Genomic DNA, 19,424 nt, shown 5'->3' on the forward strand with positions numbered 1-19,424 from the left:
TTAAACTTTTGATCAAGGGAAAAACAACTAAAGTGTCCATAGGTATGAATGTGAGTGTGATGTCATAGTTGCGCTATTAAGATTGAGTCTCTTCAAGTCCCAACTGACCCAGGTATGATTACATGGCTTGTCACTGGGTTAGATCAATTCAGAAACAAATGCAAATTAAAGTTGCAAGCACAGTTATATGGGCCCTCACACCCCCATTCAACTCAGGGTTCATGCAAGTCGGCGGACAGAGTTATTAACGTTTACAGTTTTGTTCAACGTTTAAAGCAATGTTAGAATCAAAACGTAAAAGTTGGTTGAAATGTGGCGCCTACATTCTATGGACCAGCCTAAAATCCTTCACAATTGATCAATGCCCATCTGTCTAGTGTTTGTTGATTATCCATTGGGCTTATTTGATCAAAGTTTGTTGGAATACAACCTCTTGTTTTTGAACTCAAATTTGCAGACAAAAATGGCTGACTTCCTGTTCATTTTGGAATTTCGGTTCTTTAGACTTTTTTGCGCATCCTGTCATGATTGACGCAAAATTTCGATGTGTTTGCATATTTTGGTGAGTTTTCCAGCCATCCATTCATTTTTCTATATGTGAGTGTGAATGGTCGTTTGTCTATATGTGCCCTCCGATTGGCTGGCGACCAGTCCAGGGTGTACCCCGCCTCTTGCCATAAAACATGTGGGATAGGCTCCAGCGTCCCCGCGACCCCAGTGAGGAAAAGCGGCATGGAAGATGGATGGATGGATTTACCTTAGTTAATAAGGCTACAGAGCAAAGCTCAATGGTACTAACTGAAATAACACTATATAGTAAATACTTCTCAACATCCATTCATCCCTCTCTATACATGACGGCCTTGCATTACAAAGCATGTTGATGCACAGACGCAGCAAGTTAGTCATCTTAGTATAGTGGAAAGGTCAACTCTTTGTGATGGTTTAACTGGTTATTAAAATGACCTATTTTGTAGTCTTTTTGCATTTCAACAAGTTGCTCATGAGACATGTGGTTTCTAGGAAGTGTACACAAGTCACAGTATTCAAGGGATATATATCTGCACATTTTTTTGCTTTTTTCGGCAAGAACCTCTCATCAGAAAAAGGTCAAAGTGGGGATAGTAAGCATCATAAATCACCACATCTAACGAATCTACCAATAATTTTAGTAATACAATCACATGACCAGGCTGATAATGATCACATTACATGGTACCGCATCACAATTATACGGCCCCTAAAGCTTTTTAGGCCGACCCGCCCTACTTGAATTATCTTGAGAAAAATTATGTTTCCCTATACTATGATGGTTAAATGTTTATCTGCTTTAGGTTGTATGCACAGTGGAGTGAATAGTGTGGCTTTACCAAAACCAGACTTCTCTATTAGGTCTTAGTGGGCGCAAATATGAGATGTCTCTGTCTCTCTCTCCTGTGGGACAAAGATTGCATTAGGGTTTAGAAAGAGGTCAGTGGGATTCCCTCTAAGCAACCAAAGAGTGTGAGGGATTACGGAAGTCTACAGAGAGCTGCTTTTCTTGCAGATTATGTTCAATCTGTTCTCAGAAACAACAGCTTCACACATACTACAGTATTTACTAGTACACTACATATACAGTATATATATAGCATGTATTCGGAAAACATTGAAGCACAAATAAACTTTAAGGTCCAGTACCTTTGTGGCACAAAACCTGCCAGTGGTACAGGAGAACCCCGCCTACTGTGGAGTGAGAGGGTAGAAAAACTGGTTCTACCATGGACACAGGAGAAGGTTGGGGCATCAACGTCTTAAAAGTACAGATGGGACACCAGAATAAACTTCCAGTTCTCCCAGTGTCACCCGTCAACTCTAAACAAACAGGCACACTCTGTTACAAAGGGTAAGATATTTAAAAAACAAACACATTGACATAGGTTATGGGGTATCATTTCTATTTTTAACTATTCATTTGTTTAGTCATAGCAGTTATCTTATTATTACAGCATTATGTCACCTATAACATTACTGTTATACACTGTTATTCTTTTCTCCATATTACACAATTAGTAACCTGGTACATGTTAAATACAGGAAGTGAACAAATGTTTGTCCATATGTGCCCTGTGATCCAGGGTGTACCCCGCCTCTCGCCCGTAGACAGTTGGGATAGACTCCAGCATAACCGCGACCCATAGAGAGAATAAGCGGTAAAAAATGGATGGATGGATGAACAAATAGTCAGTAATTGCTGAGACATGGAAAAGAGGTAGAATTTCTGACAGGTTGAACTGTAGACGTGATGTACTTCAATGTATCTTTGTTCCACATACACATAATGCCAGACTGTGTGTCCACATGTGACCACAAGATGTCAGTGTTTAATCAGCAGCAGAGGAAGGCCATACAGTATATTTAATAATATTAGAACTTATCAACAATAACAGCAAACAAACAGCAAACAGCAAACAAAAAATAAATACACAATCTTAACTTTGTAAGGAGAATGTAATTTTTCTGGTCATAATTTTAACTGATGAACTTGTGTGATGATTAAGAACGATGGTTAAGAATAATTGAAACATTGCCTGTCCAGTTAGTTAAAGGTATTACAATGGCAGCAGTTTCACTTTGGTATGAATTATTTCTACTTCCTATGGGAAAATAGTATTTATATATTCATTCATTCATTCATTTTCTACTGCTTATCCTCACAAGGTTTGCAGGGTGTGCTGGAGCATATCCCAGCTGTCTTTGGGCAAGAGGCGGGGTACACCCTGGACTGGTCGCCAGCCAATCACAGGGCACATATAGACAAACAACCATTCACACTCACATTCATACCTATGGACAATTTGGAGTCGCCAATTAACCTAGCATGTTTTTGGAATGTGGGAGGAAACCGGAGTACCCGGAGAAAACCCATGCATACAAACTCCACACAGAGATCGCCGATGTTGGAATTGAAACCGGGTCTCCTAGCTGTGAGGCCTGTGTATTAACCACTCGAACACCGTGCAGCCACGACACATCTCGTTATGGCAAAACGCTTCATTTCTCAGGATGATTTAAAGCACCTGATTCCACTTCTGAGCTGATTAAACAGACAGACGGACTACACTGTCAGTATTTGTTGCACATCATGTGGCCAGCGTCTTTCTGTTGGCTTGCCAATATCTTCTGTGGTGTAGCCAGACAGACAGAAAAAGACAAAAACAGGAACGTAAAAGCATTGGTGAAAAGCATGAAACAAACTATAACAACATAAGAGCATGAAAAACCAGAACTAACGACATCTAAGGACAAATAAACAAACTGTCATGCAAATGCAAGTGTTGAATTTTGTTGATTAGATTATGAGTCAGTTGCTTTGCTGCATGCATTCACAAGCACCGAGTTATTAATTTTTTCTGATAGTGACTGCTTCTCGGTACAAAAACTGACTTTGCATCGGATTTTGTGACCTTGAGGATTTTTGTTTGAGCTCAAACATCGCCCTCCTATACAAATAGCATGCATTGTATTGTATTGAGGCAGACATGTGCATACAGCATACTATAATGTTCACAGACTGCCTTGTTAATAATTCAGTAGGCACTTCATTGTATCCTACTGTTAATTCCAAATGAAATCCAAGGTGCTGTAAATAAACGCATTCATGCCTAAGCCTTCCTCACCTCAATTGATATGACATAGACATAGACTTTCTTTATTGTCATTGCACAATAACACAGCAGTGAAATTGCCAATGAAATGTCTTTGCCTGGCTCCCATGTAATAATAAATAATAAATAATAAATAATAAATAATAAATAATAAATAATAAATAATAAATAATAAATAATAAATAATAAATAATAAATGTGGAGAATAAATAGATGACATCAAATATGAACAATGTACAGCGTAAACAGTAATTTGTACAAATAATTTAAATAATTTAGAATAAATAAAAATAATTTAAGTTTTGCGTGTGCGTGTGCGTGTGGGCAGGGTGAGGGGCTTATTTGGCATTCATCAGTCTGATGGCCAGGGGGAAGTAGCTGTCTCTAAACCTGGTTGTTCTACAGCGGATGCTGTTTCTGACCTGATGATATTTCCTTATATTTGGCTTATATTTGCTTACAATATCTCTCAGGAGTGAGTAGCAACACAGTGAGTACACATCATAGTGACCGTGACCAGATTGTGTTCAAAACGTGAATATTTAACTAATTCAATTTTTGGAAGATTCTGACAGATTTTTCAAGGCACACACAATATTGTGTTCTTGGGCTATGTAGACATGGTATATACCGAAAAAAATATCTTTCATTAAAAAAAAGTTTGTTTCTACCCTTTTCTGGCACCTTGTGGACGTTTTTTTGGTCTCTTCTGTTGTGGAATTGCATCATCACCTCTTTATGCCTCCGGCTAAATCGTGTACTCGGTTCAGTTGAGATAACGTTTTACAATGTCCATTGAATAATAAAAGTCGTGGGAAACTGTTGTTAAATCATGGTGACAAAACCAGGTGAGTCTTGCACATCTGTTTGAAGACCCCTGTGCTCCCCCTGGGCCCCTGACCACCACCAACCTTTTGGGCTCCAGGGTTCTGCCTTCTGTTTCTGACCTGATGATATTTCCTTATCCTCATTTTTGACACGCATTTGGCTTATATTTGCTTACAATATCTCTCAGGAGTGAGTAGCAACACAGTGAGTACACGTCACAGTGACTGTGACCAGATTGTGTTCAAACTGTGAATATTTAACTAATTCAATTTTTGGACAATTCTGATTTTAAGGCACACACAATATTGTGTTCTTGGGCTATGTAGACATGGTATATACCAAAAGAACTATTAGACTCTCATCTTTCTGGCACCTTGTGGCCGTTTTTTTGGCCACAACGTGTTCTCTGCTGTTGTGGAATTGCATCATCACCTCCTTGTGCCTCTGGCTAAATCGTGTACTCGGTTCAGTTGAGATAACGTTTTAAAATGTCCATTGAATAATAAAAGTCATGGGAAACTGTTGTTAAATCATAGCGACAAAACCCGGTGAGTCTTGCACATCTGTTTGAAGACCCCAGTGCTCCCCCTGGGCCCCTCACCACCACCAACCTTTTGGGCTCCAGGGTTCTGTGGGATCCGGGTGTGCAGACACTGTTAGCACGCCTGATATGAGAGCCTGATCAAAGCTGGCTCATTCTGCCTGAGCGATTTCCACAGGATTAAGGATTAGGGAGACAGGAAGCTGGGAGAGGCACACAGACAATCTGGGAGAGACAAAAAAAAAAAAAGAACGGTGATGCTTATGGAGAGTGAAAATGTTGAGGGAGATAGGAGGGGTGGGTCATGAGGCCCTGGCAGAGAACATCTTTGGAAAGAAATGAAGAGAACAAGGGCATGCCGGGATGATGATGTACCAAAAAATGTCCTATCTCATTACAATACAAGTTCAAGTATAATAAAAAGAGCATTACTATAATTGACTTTCAATGGGTTTGCTTGAGCTAAAAGATCTCCTTGTGGGCCTTAAAGGAGACATGTCATTAAACGCTGAAATCATCATAATAAACAGACCACCAATTACCTTACCGTAAATGATCTAATTACAGTATAGGTATAGCCATTTATTTACGTTTTGTGCTTGCACAGACAAAACATTGTTTTACCTGAGGCATTAGGACAGGGGTCTCAAACACGCGGCCACACTAGTTTGAGGCCCCCGCCTTGATATGAAAGTTTAATGTTAGTGCGGCCCGCGCAAGTTTGATATGGATGCTGTATGGTATCATGTACCCAGAAAAAATTATTACGTTTGATTCATGTTCATGTTAAAGGTTAAATAACTGTTAATAGTTATCCTCCCTATCCGTGTGGAAGTGGTAAGTTTTTGGCTATTTAAGTTTAAAGGAAATAACTTGAAGGCTACCGTTTAGGTTGCTAGCTCTCTAATTTACGAGTTAGCATGTGTCTCAAGACCCTGCATTTGCGCAATATGTTGTAAATAAAAAGAGTATAAATGTGACTATAGTCGTGTTTTGTCATGTCTACAGGGCTCTAATAATGCTTTGTTAATTTTAATCTGAAAAAAATTATTTGTCTACCCACCAACTATATGTGGTTTCTTAAGTTTTTATTATTTGCCATTTTATTATTATTATTATATTTATTTATTACTGATTGATTGATTTTTTTTATTCTTGATTTGTTTATTTATTTTTCATCTTATTTTGTGCAGAAAAAGAAAAATTAAGATATTTGAGAACAGTGGAATTTTTAATCAGAGCTTTTATTGTAGAAAATCGGAAACCAAAGCACTGAAAAAGTTGGATGAAAAACACACCACTTGTTTGCACTGACTGGATTTGAGAGAGTCATCTGACGGTTGTGAGAAGTTGCTCATCCCTCACCAGATGTGCTCTTGCATTGCCGATTCATTAGCCCACAGCTCGGGACGCTGGGGTTGGTGTCCAGGAAATTTCATTATACCACACACGCATGTTAGCCAGTCCTTGGGGATTTTTTTCTCTCTCTCTCTCTCTGCTTCACTTCTCCTTCAGGACACACCGACTTTATGTGATTTCACAAGAAGAGAATGGGCGTGAATTGAATCCATTTTCTATACCGCTTGTACTCTTTCGGGTTGGAAGTGAGGTGGAGCCTATCCCGGGTGACTTTTGGGGCAAGAAAGACTTGCCAGACACATAACAAATATTCATTCATTCATTCATTTTCTACCGCTTTTTTTCCTCACGAGGGTCGCGGGGGTGCTGGACCCTATCCCAGCTGTCTTCGGGCAAGAGGCAGGGTACACCCTGGACTGGTCGCCAGCCAATCACAGGGCACATATAGACAAACAACCATTCACACTCACATTCATATCTACAGTATGGACAATTTGGAGTCGCCAATTAACCTAGCATGTTTTTGGAATGTGGGAGGAAACCGGAGTACCCGGAGAAAACCCACGCATGCACGGGGAGAACATGCAAACTCCACACAGAGATGGCCGAGGGTGGGATTAAACCCTGGTCTCCTAGCTGTGACGTCTGCGCGCTAACCACTCGACCGCGGTGCTGCCCCATATCATATATTATATTGCCCAAAAGAAGTTGCTCTTTATTTAGCAAGCAGGGACTCAAAAAGGCATTCTGGGAGCTGGCATCACTCCCGTTGCCTGGGAGTACTTCTCGGCTTCCCAGCATGCTTTGCAATACTTGCAATGCACTTGCACTAAACTTTGATGTCCAGCAGGGGGGGGGCTCAAATTGTGGGTGCATTCATGGTTACGTTAAAATGACTTCTGGGGTGTTTAAATATGCAAAAGAGCATAAAAAAATGACAACTGTATAAGAGAAAATGTATCATAATTGCTCTAATCTCTCCCCTGTGTACATTTTACAGTATTTTATTCTAGTATATTTTGCGGCTGTGAGTGTGAATGGTTGTTTGTTTATATGTGCCCTGTGATTGGCTGGTGACCAGTCCAGGGTGTACCCCGCCTCTCGCACGACGACAGCTGGGATAGGCTCCAGCAATCCTGTGACCCTTGTGAGGATAAGCGGTAGAAAATGAATGAATGAATGTTATGTTTTAGATTGCATGTTAGTTGAGTGGTTAGTGTGCAGGCCTCACAGCTAGGAGACCTGAGTTCAATTCCAACCTCGGCCATCTCTGTGTGGAGTTTGCATGTTCTCCCCGTGCATGCGTGGGTTTTCTCCGGGTACTCCGGTTTCCTCCCACATTCCAAAAACATGCTAGGTTAATTGGCGACTCCAAATTGTCCATAGGTATGAATGTGAGTGTGAATGGTTGTTTGTCTGTATGTGCCCTGTGATTGGCTGGCGACCAGTCCAGGGTGTACCCTGCCTCTCGCCGGAAGACAACTGGGATAGGCTCCAGCACCCCCGCGACCCTCGTGAGGATAAGCGGTAGAAAATGAATGAATGAATATTTTGCGGCTTTTTGTGAAATATTATGTAATAGTAAAAGTTAGTCATAAAAGCTGCCCAATGAAATCTTTATGCATGAGTTCTTTATTGCCATGGCAAAAATACCAGCAAATGGCGACAAAGTTTTTTTATTATTAGATTTTTTTGTACGGAACCACAAGACAAACAAAAGAACCACCCATTCACACCCTGTAGAACACAGCCTTCTATTACTTCCTGCTTTTCAACCAATAGCAATAAAGAAAGTGGTCCCACACTGTCACGGAGACAGTTGGCACGGAAACAGCACATTACACCATCGTCCAACCCCTCCCTCCTTCTGTTGTCGTCATCACTCACCTCCCTTCCCTCCTGCCCTCCCTCTCTTTGTTTTTTTTTCCCCGTCATTAATGAAATCAGAAGCGATGCACACTTTCATCCTACACGAGCACACACACCTCCATTGACGCCAGGAGGGGCTCAGCATCCTTAATGGAGAATCATTACTGTAGTATGATGTACACATCATGGATGCTCTCCTTTCACATTCTCTCATGATTTAATCCTGACCACTTCCCCTTTTCTCTCTCTCCCTCTCTCTATCCCTGCTGCTGCTGCTGCTGCTGGCTCCTCCCTCCATTTTTGCCCTGCACACACACACACACACACACACACACACACACACACACACACACACACACACACACACACACACACACATATACACGCCCTCCACCCCCATCGCTGCAGTGTCTCAACTGCCTTGGAGCAAACAAGGAGAGGATACAGACATTTTATAAAGAAAAGACAGGGAGATGTGTTTATGTGTGTGTGTGTGTGTGTGAGGAAGATATGAAGATGAAGGATTAAAGGTGGATTTGCTCAGAGCAGCTTGCTCTATCCCTCGCTCATCTGCAGTATTCTTTGTAAACGGATGCTGGCTTGTGAACACGGTAAGCATAACTACTTCTTCACACCGTGCGCCATAGCTGAGGTGGATTTGGGACACAAAAGAACTGACTCTTTGGTGGGGGAGACAAAAAAAAATGATGATGATGGTGATGCCACCAAGGCAGCCCGCTTGGCCACCTCCCCCCCTCCTCCAATCACCCTGCTATCCAGTGCTATCCTTGCTATTTGACTCCACCAAAGTCCTGATGGGATGCTTTTGCAACATCACTGTGCTTAAATCCTGTATTTAGCTCATGAAGGACAAGTAGAGGGTGTGTGTGTGTGTGTTTGTGAATGTGTGTGTGTGTCTCCAGGCCTGTAGGCTAAGAGATATGATACAGAAGAAGCAGCACACATGATCATGTGTTGAGGCGACCACAATGAGCTTGTGCAGTAGAGGGAATGGGTGTTTTAAAGCGACACAGACCGTACTTTAGTCGATTTTTGGGTCATGGTAGCAAAAGAAGAGACGGAAAACAGGATGATATTTGCACCTCATTTTGCTTTTTGTTTAGAAATAAAGCACGAGAGAAGCATTGCAGGGAAGGGGTGGGGGGTTAACAGTAAAGGAGGCAGATGGGGCAGAGGGGCGGAGGTTGTGATGCTGCAGAGAGGAAAAAAAAATTAGATGTTAAAAGATGCTGTTTTCCCAAATGCAAGCTTACACATGCAGACAGGGCCTCAGATAGTCAAGGCAAAAAAATGGTGGATAAAGTCTACAGTGCTTCACAAAATGGATCAGGAATATTAGATGGCTCACATGTCTGTAACGTGGCGGGCTTTTGGGCTCATCGAAAAAGGATAATGACTAATGTCTTTGTAGCGTTCCTTTTCTGTTTGTTTTCCAAAAACTCATCATTAGCATCCATTACGTCCTCTCGGCACGTCACACACCCATTCTGATAAGTTCATTATGTACCAAATAACATCCGTGAAGCTGTGAGGCTATGTGCTTTCGAGAAATGACATGCCTGGGAGAAGGCTACACGTGCATGTGACTGTGTGTGCATGTGAAACTGGCTTTAACGGCAATTACTGGTAGGAAGGAAAAACCATGGGAAATAACACCATGCGTATCGGACTATAATTCTTTAGCATTTATAGTCTGGCAAGCCAAGGTCATGTCCACTGTGATAAAAGCTCTAATCAGACTAAACATCTAATCCGCGTCTGCTCAGTTTGACACTTGCAATGTGTAAGGGTGAAAACAGTACGTACAATTTTTTGCTGCGGAACATTCAGTGAGTTTCCACACTGTACATATTGAGGAAGGAACAGGAAGTTTAACCGCCTCACGGTATAATCGGGCCGTGAGGTTTAAAAAAATACAGTGCATCCCAGTTTTTGGATAGCGGGAGTCATGGATCGCGATCGTGCCAAAGCAAAACCAGAACCAGACCTCGAAAATCCCTCGTCCATAGTGAAATAAGACAAAGTGTATAAGACAAAAGTAGTGTGCCATCATTATTCAGGGTTACAAGTTGGAACTATTAATGCTACATTTTCACTTACTGAAAATATTTAGTAATTAATAATTCAGACTTGGCGGCACGGCGATCGAGTGGTTAGCGCGCAGACCTCACAGCAGGGTTCAACAATTCCACCCTCGGCCATCTCTGCGTGGAGTTTGCATGTTCTCCCCGTGCATGCATGGGTTTTCTCCGGGTACTCCGGTTTCCTCCCACATTCCAAAAACATGCTAGGTTAATTAGCGACTCCAAATTGTCCATAGGTATGAATGTGAGTGTGAATGGTTGTTTGTCTATATGTGCCCTGTGATTGGCTGGCGACCAGTCCAGGGTGTACCCCGCCTCTCCCTCGAAGACAGCTGGGATAGGCTCCAGCACCCCCCACGACCCTCGTGAGGAAAAGCGGTAGAAAATGAATGAATGAAGGATAATTCAGACTCGGAATATCCCAATCCACATGACTAATTATTCGACATGGTTATAGATTGATTTGTGGTGTAATTTAGAAAATATGATTTTTTTTTCACAAACTCTCTTCAGCACAAAAGTAATTTATTGATGGTCCCTAGCAAGTAGAGCAGCACTTTCTATGCAGGCAGTTTTTCATTGGAGTGGCCAAGGTAAGACCATTACTCACATAGGAATGGCAATAAGTTAATACCTGAAAGGTCTAGATGACCACTTGTGTGGGGGAACTATCACTGTAGCTACGGAGCAGAACATCCAAACGGTACATCCGCAGTGAAGACACCATATCTGCATGGTGGTGTTGCGTATTCTTCTTCTTCGAGTCGAGTGGCAACCAGCTTTGAGGCGCATTGCCGCACCTACATTATTGGAGTGTGGCACCGAGTTCTAAATGTTTTTTGGCAACTGGATCGGCCTGATCCCGTGGCGTAAAAAAAACGGTACTATCCGATCTTCAAAATACAGCTGCTCGGCAGCCGATCCCAGTCCTCAACATGAGAACAGGACATCTCTAGTTCATGTTTCATTTTAAAAATCATTACAGCAGTTTTATGTTTTAGATTGGTTCCCTTACTTTCTTAGAAATGAAACAAACCATGACTTTAAAATGGAGGTACGTACCAAAACGTACCTTATAGCGTACCTTTACACCTCTAGCAATGTCTCAGGTGGAGATTGAAACGTTGAATGAGGTCCAAATTGAACCCGAAACATGTCAAGACCCAAAGAGGTTATTTTCTTAAGACCAGTATGCAAATTCCTTGTCAACAGGCCTCCTTGATGTTTTCATTTCCTTTCCTTCCTTGGCACGCTGCATAGGAAACAAGAGCAACAGTGACAAAAACCTATGGTGAAGTTGACCTCCTTCCACCTCTTTTGTTACGCACTTCATTCAAGTCCAGTAGGTGACATGATAGCTGGGGACAGCGGCCAGAAATTTTTTTAAAGTGACAGTGTAGGTACTGTTAGTGCTAAAATGCTGGATTTTGCTTCAAAGCTTTGCTAGCATTTCAAATTGGTTTGCTTGAGGGTATGCTTGGTTTTACTCTGATACATGTTACATGTTTTATGCATGTAAATCTCCATCCATCCATTTTCTATTCCGCTTATCCTCACTCCAGTATGCTCCAGCCTATCCCAGCTGACTTTGGGCGAAAGTTCGGATAGACATACAGGTTTTTGGAATGTGGGAGAAAACCGGAGTACCCAGAAAAAAACTCATGCTCACACACGGGAGAACATGCAAACTCCACACAGAGATGAAGAAAAAAGCAGCGGCGTGGAACTCGTCTGTGCCAGAGTAAACATATCGGGAAAGCATACATTCATTTTACACCGACATCTACCTTCCATAGTAGTAAGATGCGGTACTAGCAAGAATACTACATCAACACCGGCCACATCTCCTCCTTTGAACTACTTTGGTTCCCCCAAATTTACACACATGTGACAGCCAATCAAAACCGTGGGAGAATGGCTACGAACACATCGCTCACCTGTGTCGTTTGTCACAGCTGCTCGTCGCCTACCGTGTGTGGTGCAACTTATTCTTTACATTTTACATCAAATTTGACAGAATTCATCTGACTTATGTCCATTTTTGACGATGTGGTGAGTTCAAAGAAATTAACGATTAAATGTAATAATGAGGCGACAAATTCATTTCATTTTTTTTTTTTTTTTTTAGAATGAGCAGTTATGAGAAATGAAGTTAAAGCATTTTTTCAGAGCACCGACAAACCACCCTGAGTTGCTTTGTGTCCAAACAAGACAATACTCATTCAGCCTGGGTGTTTATTTTGGTTTTAATCCTAGCCAGGTACAGGGGAAAAACACCATAAGACACCGCCACTTGTGTGGCGCTGACGTAAAAAGCACTAATAAATAACATAAGGCCCTGTGATGAACAGCCGGGCTGAGTGACGGGGGTGCATTTTGGTGTTGTTGCATAAAACAACATAGCCGTGTCTTTCTTCTTTGACCCTTGTCTCTTTGTCACTCTTGGTTTTGTTCGCCATCAGTACACACAGGAGCACGTCTGTTTCCCTCACAAGGCTGATGAGCGAATTTTTCACTTGCAGCACTCAGACATGTGAGGGGACAAACACAGCAACTTTGTTTTTTTTTAATGCGTTAACAGTATATAACATCAAGGAGCAAGTGGAGATAAGGGTGGATGAGGTAGTGCGATGGGGTCCAATTAATGGGATGAATGAGTTTTTATACTATATGCTGTAGGTACACTTGTCATCTTCTTTTTGGTCTTACATGGATGGGTTGACAGCTTGGGGTTATGGGCTCTTGACTCTCATTCTGTGGAACATGGTTTGAACCCACGCGGAAAGTGGGGATTGTTAGACCAGAAGGTTTACATTGGTTTCGGGTCACAATGTAACCCAATGGACAGAAGGGACTACATGCTCGAGCCACCTTAATTGGTTCCTCTCAATGTCTGTGAGCAGCGGCTCTACTCTGTGATCCTCGCGGATGACCGACTTCCTCAGCCTATATCTTAATATATAATTAAGATTATTGTATATATATATATATATATATATATATATATATATATATATATATATATATATATATATATATTATAAGATTAGCCTATAATTCCAGCTACACGATAGAAAAAAAAAAATCATTTTGGCTGTTTGTAGCGCATGATCTCGTTCTTGCCGTTACAAACCAAAGCTCATGACCATAAGTGAGTGGAGATCGACTGGCAAATCGACAGTTTTGCGTTCCGGCTCAGCTCTCATTTCTCCACAATGATACAGCTACAGCAATTACATTACTGCAAAACGTTGCCACGCTTGTTGATGCTCATGCTGCAGCCTTAACCTGGGACCCTGAGATATCTTGAACTCCTCCACCTGTTGCAAGACCTCACTCCCAACCAGAAGGGTGCAATCCACCCTTTTACAGATTTGGAAGTGCTGAGTCTCATCACAGAAGCTTCACACTTCAAACCGCCCTAGTAAACCATAATGCTGGTCCGCCCAGGGTGTCAGTCAAGCCAGAACCATCATTGGGGAACAGGTTTGACTTACTGTTGGCAATGCAAAGCAGGCTCCCTTGTAGGACACTACAAGGGACACAGTTGAATGCGTTTTCCAAGTCCCCAAAGCACGTGTGAACCAGTTCGGCAAACACCCATACACCCTCCGGTACCCCCTTGATCGCTGCTGTGGCTGCAAGATTCAATCACCCCAAAAATGGCTCTTGTTAGAAGGAGCATGAAAGTTTCTATTTTCTGCTCCAAAAGCCACATTTATTTTATTGGTCATAACCCAACTCTGAATTACGCTGTAGTGAGAGTTTGAAAGTTACAGCATTTTGATATATTTTGTGTGTTTAAAGAAAACATCCACATCTTAACTTTGTGTTACAGGTACCAAAGCAAATTAGTGGAAAACTGAATAATATAGCAGATTAATAATGAAACCATGTTATTGTTAGAATATTTCAACCCCCCCCCCCCCCCCCCCCCGGGGCAACCGTGCAGTATACCATATATAAAGCAGAGGAGTGTCCGCCTTGTGCCATCTTATGCCTTCACATCTGATCAGCCTGGCGCAACAAACATGCCATTGTCAACACTGACAGGCCTTGTGACTCAGTGTGACCCGCTGGACCAGCCGCTGAGCATCAACAACATTAAACAGGCCATTATCACAAAAAAAAAGAGCACCCGTCACACAAACTAGCGCAAGCCTCCACTCGCTCCATCCCTCCCTTTCATCACATCTCCACCCCATGAGCGACCCACTGTTTCGGAGGAAGAACAGCGAGAACACTGACTGGCATTGTTTTTCCATAATGAATCGTATGCTCACGTGTGCAACCAGAAGTCTGCTTTTAGCATTGCATAATGGCCACAGTATACGGCAGTCTAATAGCATCCATCACAAAATTGAACAATCATGTTCAATTTGATCAATCAATTGAAGTCGATTTTTACCAAATGCCTCCAGACACAAGAAATGTGATTGTCATTTTAAAGCGCATGCAGAGGTCGATAAACTCATGATACAGTCATCCCTTGTTTATCGCGGTTATGTGGCTACAGAATTTCCACAAAGTTGGTTGCGATATTATGTATGCTCTAGTAATTAGAGCAGGGGTCTCAAACACGCGGCCCTCGGGCCAAATGTGGCCCGCAGGACACTAGTTTGAGGCCCCCGCCTTGATATGAAAGTTTAATGTTAGTTCAGCTCACGCAAGTTTGATATGGATGCTGTATGGTATCATGTACCCAGAAAAAAATATTATGTATGTACGTATATTATGAACTGTGGAATGTTTTATCAGAACTTTTATTGTAGAAAATCGGAGCCAAAGCACTGAAAAAGTTATATTGTATATTTTTCTGTTTTTAACAAATGCGTTTTTTTTTCTTTTGGAAAACCTGATGCGGCCCAGCCTTGCCCAGACCCTAGTGTCAGTGGCCCCCAGGTAAATTTATTTTGAGACCCCTGAGTTAGAGCATAGAAAACCTGTTTGACTTTCTGAATACAATTTTTACCATTATTAGAGCCCTGTAGACATGAAATAACACCCCTATAGTCATGTTTACACCCCTATTATTCTTTGTTTACAACACATTGCTACAGAGACACAAGAGATGGCCGCCGATTGAAGCATAGCATACTACCGAGCTAACTAGCTTGCGTCCCATTTATTTATTGTAAACTTATAAAATGGATTCAAACAGAGTATGGAAGAAGGAATGGGAGGAGAACTTTTTTCCACTGTCATTTCAGATACGCCATGGTTGACTCCATGCAGTGTGAAGGTAATGTAATGTAAGGTAATGTCTTATCAATGATTACTGATGCCTATAAACCTAGTCTTTCAATATTTTTTGACTAATAATCGGCGATAGTCAATCACGGCAACCGCAATCATTAATTAATGATTGAAAAATCAAGACAGAGCGAGGGAGTGATGTTGGAACCGTGAAGTGGCGAGGGACGAGTGTACTCGTGTGACTAAAAGGAGCCTCTGTGGTTCATTGAATGGCGGCCTTACAGAAACAAACACTCAGTTCTTCATAGCAGATATTTGCAGGAAAGTTTCAAGGCTGCTTGTAGGCAACTTATTTGGCGCCCAGTTTAAGCGTTTCCTTCGTCATCTAATTACGATGACGCAAATACTCATCACACCAAAGCCAGCTTTCGAGGTTGGGAGTGTTTTTTTGTGTTTTGTTAAGCATGCATTACCCTCATTAGTTGCACACACAAAAAAAAATGCTTTTCAAAAGGCCTCACATGATACAGTTGTTATCTGCTGAGATCTGTGCTACCGGCTGGGATGACACTGATCAATGGTTCTCAGGCTGAAAGCATGAAATTGACCGTCTGCATTTTGTCCCAGATTCCAGCGTACCGGCAAAGCTGCAGCAGCACACAACGCTATGAGTCACACAGTCACAGGAAACAGCTGATCACAACTCTTTCAATCTCCGTCGCAGGCTGTGGATTTCTATTTTACTTTAGAAGGTTGCACTAGTAATTCACACTAATGCCGGATTCGTTAAAACAGGGGTCTCAAACACGCGGCCCGTGGGCCAAATGTGGCCCGCAGGACACTAGTTTGAGGCCCCCGCCTTGATATGAAAGTTTAATGTTAAGTTTGATATGGATGCTGTATGGTATCATGTACCCAGAAAAAAATATTAAGTTTGATTAATGTTCATGTTAAAGGTTAAATAACTGTTAATAGTTATCCTCCCTATCTGTGTGGAAGTGGTAAGTTTTTGGCTATTTAAGTTTAAAGGAAATAACTTGAAGGCTACCGTTTAGGTCGCTAGCTCTCTAGTTTACGAGTTAGCATGTGTCTCAAGACCCTGCAGTTGCGCAATATGTTGTAAATAAAAAAAGTATAAATGTGACTATAGTCCTGTTTTGTCATGTCTACAGGGCTCTAACAATGCTTTGTTAATTTTAATCTGAAAAAATAATTTGTCTACCCACCAACTATATGTGGTTTCTTAAGTTTTTATTATTTGCCGTTTTATTATTATTATTATTATATTTATTTATTTATTACTGATTGATTGATTTTCTTTATACTTGATTTGTTTATTTATTTTTCATCTTATTTTGTGTAGAAAAATAAAAAGTAAGATATTTGAGAACAGTTGAATGTTTTATCAGAGCTTTTATTGTAGAAAATTGGAACCAAAGCAAAGTTTTTAAATTTTTTTTGTTTTTAATAAATGCGTTTTTTTTTTTTGGAAAACCTGATGCGGCCCAGTCTCACCCAGACCCGAGCTCCAGTGGCCCCCAAGTAAATTGAGTTTGACACCCCTGCCTTAAATGATCTATTTGTTCTTGGCAAGTATCTGCGCTGCATTGGAATAGAGCAGAGGTATTTTCAATGAGGTTCTCAACAGATTCTTTAATCCGCTGTCACCATTCAATTTCATTTAACGCAAAAATGGGCCCGTATTTATGGTTCCGTGTTTGTCAGAGTCTGCTTTGTAACTCGCCAGCCGAGCATTACTAATATGGACATTCAATATGCTGCCATCAGAGAGGAAAAAAAACTAATTGTGATTGACTGGAATGAAGCAAAGGAAAATTAAGAGGGCACATTCAGAAAGGTGTATTAGCGCATGCTTCTTGTTGACAGTTGCTGTGGCCGCAGGTGATGATAGTGTGTGTGTATGTGTGTGTGTTTAGACTGTCAACAGTGTTAGTCTCAGTGACAAAGGAACAACCATGAACATTTCACTAAAACGCATTTAGCATGTTAAACAGTTAAATAAACAATACACGAGTAAACAGTGACACAGATATATTAATAAATCATGCTGTAAATGTAGCATTATTAAGCATATGCTGGAGCCTATCCCATCGGACTTCGGGCGAGAAGCGGGGTACACCCTGGACTGACAGACAAAGATAAAGAAAGAAGAAAAGACAAATAAGCCAACAGTATACCACTTCCACACGTAATGGGAGGAGAACTTTTTTTTCCACTATGGTATCATGTTGTACATGCCATGGCTGACTGCATGCAGTGTTGACGGTGATGTGTGATACAATGTGAGGCTTAGTGGACAGAATGCTGGAGCCTTTCCCAGCTGACTTCAAGCAAGAGGCGGGGTACACCCTGGACTGGTCGTCAGCCAATCACAGGGCACATATAGACAAACAACCATTCACACTCAAATTCATACCTATAGGCAATTTGGAGTCAGCAATTAACCTAACATGCATGTTTTCGGAATGTGAGAGAAAACCGGAGTACCCGGAGAAAACCCACGCACACACAGGGAGAACAGAGATGCCCAAGCGGAGATTCAAACCCACATCTTCCCGATTCGGTATTAACGTGACTCTCCTAAGGCTAACACATTATTATGTCTACTGTATTGGATAATATGAGTGTAAGAGTGACTATAGGGGTGTTAGTTAATGTCTAGAGGGCTCTAATAATGTTAGTCCATTTATCTCTACACTTTCTCTGTTCTTTCTCTGTAACCCTGTTAAGTAACTATCGTAACTAATGTAAATCATACACCATGACCAATTGATATGCTAAAAGTCTTCAGTGTTGTACAGGCATTCAAACGTTTTAAATGTAATTTCACCCAGAGGTCGTCTCTGTCATCTCTGTTTATACTAAACAAGCTTGTGTGTCACCTTGCGGTGGCCACAAGCCACGTGGAAGACGAGTCGTTGAGCATTGATCACCTCAGTAATGCATTGCTCATTCATTGTCTCTGTAACATCCCATACATAAATAATGACCCTCGTGTCTCTCTTAAGGGCAACATTCTCTCTCAGGCTTTGGGAACAGAAAATTAATTTTTGGTCTCGATACCCACCACAGAAGTAATAAATGACTGATCTTGCCCAAAAGATGCGGCCATAAATTCCCAGTACTTGACAATGATCTTGGGATTAGCTGCTGATATGGATATCATCGTAGACACTCTGAATAACCCTTGAAAAAAACTGTCAGGTGGCAAGCTCACAGCAATTCAAGCAGCTGCCTTTGGATGAGAAAATATCATAGCTGTGCAGCTGACGAAATGACATGTGAGTCTTTTGCTGTGTGTGCCTTCACTGTATTTCCCGTTTGCAAGACTTCCTTGTCAAAAACCCACCGAGTGTGATAGTCATAACCACGCCATTGTGAGGATGCGTGACTGATGGTTCCGAGCAAAAAGTGCAAAAGACGGGCACGCCATCCCTGCAGGCAAAAAAAGAATGTGCAGTCATCGCAAAAGACACACTTCCAGGTCTGAATAGTCAAATCTGATGTAATGGTTACGCTCTAAATGGGATCTTTGCTTATTTTCAGAGCTGCCACAATAGTGTATTTTTAAGTTTGTTGTCCAAAATCAACTGGAATTTCGAATTTTGCTTAACTTCTAATGAGCACACTGTAATTTACTCCGTCCAACATAATAGATGGCATATATCACATAAAATGTAACATTAAGGAGTGGAATGTGAGGACACAAATGTTGCGTCAACTACGGAGAACACAACATCGCAACAGCAATGTCATGCTAGGTTTGCTTATTTGTGGAAGAAAAATGTCTGTATGTATAGTTCCATTCCATTTTCTTCCCCTTATCCGGGTCCGGGTTGTGGGGGTAGCAGTCTCAGT

The 19,424-nt window shown here is 41.5% G+C and overlaps 2 protein-coding genes across 4 annotated transcripts in view; one reads left to right on the plus strand and one right to left on the minus strand.

Moving 5' to 3' along the window:
* Positions 1-19,424, minus strand: part of sppl3 (signal peptide peptidase 3) — a 78,474-nt gene that overhangs the window by 26,217 nt on the left and 32,833 nt on the right. For 2 of the 3 annotated variants that reach the window (XM_058064396.1, XM_058064395.1), the window contains one exon: positions 5,087-5,241. The exons of the other annotated variant lie outside the window; for it this stretch is intronic. The gene's annotated coding sequence lies outside the window, so the exon portion shown is untranslated. The remainder of the gene's footprint in view (positions 1-5,086; positions 5,242-19,424) is intronic. 3 annotated transcript variants of the gene reach the window in all.
* The window catches only part of gnaz (guanine nucleotide binding protein (G protein), alpha z polypeptide), a 28,259-nt gene continuing 17,436 nt past the window's right edge, over positions 8,602-19,424 (plus strand). The window contains exon 1 of the mRNA XM_058064399.1: positions 8,602-8,855. The gene's annotated coding sequence lies outside the window, so the exon portion shown is untranslated. The remainder of the gene's footprint in view (positions 8,856-19,424) is intronic.

The sequence above is a fragment of the Doryrhamphus excisus genome, chromosome 2 (genome assembly GCF_030265055.1).
Source record: "Doryrhamphus excisus isolate RoL2022-K1 chromosome 2, RoL_Dexc_1.0, whole genome shotgun sequence".
Classification (NCBI taxonomy): domain Eukaryota; kingdom Metazoa; phylum Chordata; class Actinopteri; order Syngnathiformes; family Syngnathidae; genus Doryrhamphus; species Doryrhamphus excisus.